This window comes from Penaeus monodon, chromosome 14 (genome assembly GCF_015228065.2).
Source record: "Penaeus monodon isolate SGIC_2016 chromosome 14, NSTDA_Pmon_1, whole genome shotgun sequence".
NCBI classification, from domain to species: domain Eukaryota; kingdom Metazoa; phylum Arthropoda; class Malacostraca; order Decapoda; family Penaeidae; genus Penaeus; species Penaeus monodon.
The window spans coordinates 23,926,904-23,929,248 of record NC_051399.1 but is presented as its reverse complement, the minus strand read 5'-3'; the positions used below and the strand labels follow the sequence as shown (position 1 = coordinate 23,929,248).

Here is a 2,345-nt window from a genome sequence, read left to right as displayed (position 1 = left end):
CTCTCTCTCTCTCTCTCTCTCTCTCTCTCTCTCTCTCTCTCTCTCTCTCTCTGTCTGTGTCTCTGCCTATCTGTCTATCTGTCTATCTATCTGTATGTTTATTTGCCCCCTTCTTTGTCTATGGTTCATTTACTGGATTTGTCTGTGTCCCTGTAAGCATATATTTGTAACTGCAGTTTTTAGTGGTCTAACGTATATGTGTTCTTATCTTTACAGATATCCATGTGTTAACAGTACAAAAGTAAGTACTCGTTGAGTGTATCATGTACATGACATGAGAGGTACTAAACTGATGATAATAATGATAATGATAGTGATAATAATGATAAAAGTAATGGTCACAATGACGATATTGGTAACTAAAACTGATGATGTTGAGAAGTAACTATGTATCACGTGAATTAACAGTACCACCAGATTTGCAAAAATGACAACTTATGGTCATCGTTATCATGTTTTTCATTATCATTATCTACTTGATAATCTAAGAATAAGCACACGCACACATATACACATACGTGCTCATGCACTCGCACTTACCTTCCTCTACCCCCTACACACAAATAAACCAATTTGCATTCAAGCCGCCCTAGTGCCATATACCCAACCGCCCCACTATCACCCTCTGCCCCCACCGCCTCCCCCTCCTCAGTGCCCACAACCACCCCTCCCAACGCACGCCTACCTTCCACACTTTCTACACACATTTCACCTCAACCACACGTCTTACCCGCACCACACCTCTCTCCCCACCACCCACTACCCCCTCGCTATCAAACCACACACATACCCCACCTCCCCGGAACGCACAGCAACCCCCACCCCCTCGCCAGCGCCTCATCTAGCCACCCCCATCGCCATATTGCCACCTGCCCCCACCACTACCGCCCCCTCCCCCGGTACCAAGCTGCACACACGCCCATTCTTAACCCCGACGCGTAGATTGGGTTTCATTCCCGGGTATATTGGCACACGGGGAACTGCAGGGCCTGATAGAGAGACTGAGGCGGAGAAGCCACAAAGAAGAAATGTTAATACAGCTTCTTGCAGGTTAATGGGAAGGGGAGGGAGAGGAGATGGCTTGTGGCTGCCTTGGGGAGATAAGGGGAGATGACGTTTAAGGAGGGAGTGGGGAAGAGGGGGGAGGGGGATTTTGGGGAAGAAAGAGGTTGATCGAGTGTTTTTTGTGGCTATGTTGATGGTTTATATCTGGCTACTTGTTATTTTCTTGTAAAAAAAAAAAAAAAAAAAAAAAAAAAAAAACATTACATATCCTTTTTCTTGGAAATAAGCAACCTCTCACACATTAACATTTATTTATTTATTTCTCTCTCTCTCTCTCACCTGTCTGTCTGTCTATCTGTCTGTCTGTCTGTCTGTCGGTTTATCTGAGTGTCTCTCTGGATCTCTCTCTCTCTCTCTCTCTCTCTCTCTCTCTCTCTCTCTCTCTCTCTCTCTCTATCGCTCTCACTTTCTCTCTCTCTCTCTCTCTCTCTCTCTCTCTCTCTCTCTCTCTCTCAATTTTCTCTCTCTCTCTCTCTCTCTCTCTCTCTCTCTCTCTCTCTCTCTCTCTCTCTCTCTCTCTCTCTTCCAGCATAGACACGCACAAACCACCGATACACTTCTCTGCCCTTGACAAAGAAACAGACACAAATGCGCGCTGAAACACACACACACACACACCCTCACACGAAAATACAGCGGACCAGGTATTTTTTACCTGTCTAATCTCGCGAGGAATTCTGCTTCTGCAAATCGGGCCTTCGGTGCCATCTTCCACTCCTTCGCCAGAGACCAGTATATGGCACTCCTGTCGCCATTACTCATGCTACTCGTGGCTCTCCAGATTATTTTTGGCACTCGGCCCTTATGGCACTTGAGGCAATTATGGCACTTTGAGGAGTGCACCTGTCTTGCATATTCCTTCAATGGATTTTCTATCTATTTCCTTATTACTTCTTTTTTCTTATTAGTCATCATTCACCCCCGTTTTTTTCTTGTTTCTTCCTGCCTCTGCGCTCAATCTCTCTTATATTTTTTTTCTTTATCCTCTTTCTTACTCTTTCCCCATCTCTCTCTTTATTTACCTCCTGTTTTCTCAAATTTGGTTTCCTTTTCTTTCTCGTTCCTTTCTGTTCTTTCCTTCTTTTCTTTCCCCTCTTCCTTCTCCTCTCTTTCTCCTCCTTCTCCCCCTTTCCCTCCCCCTCTTCCCCCTCCCTCCTACCTTCCTCCGCTCCTCAATCTTTCTCTCGAGAAATTGGTAAACAAAGCAGTATGGAATTATCTCAGCGTCGGATAAGAGAGCTCGGGAAAAAATAAACAGCGATGAAAAGATCCGGACAAAC

General features: G+C 45.2%; 1 protein-coding gene across 3 annotated transcripts in view; it reads left to right on the top strand.

Annotated features, from left to right (window-relative positions):
* The window catches only part of LOC119580996 (metabotropic glutamate receptor-like), a 181,551-nt gene that overhangs the window by 36,612 nt on the left and 142,594 nt on the right, over positions 1-2,345 (top strand). For 2 of the 3 annotated variants that reach the window (XM_037929256.1, XM_037929254.1), the window contains exon 2: positions 217-241. The exons of the other annotated variant lie outside the window; for it this stretch is intronic. The gene's annotated coding sequence lies outside the window, so the exon portion shown is untranslated. The remainder of the gene's footprint in view (positions 1-216; positions 242-2,345) is intronic. 3 annotated transcript variants of the gene reach the window in all.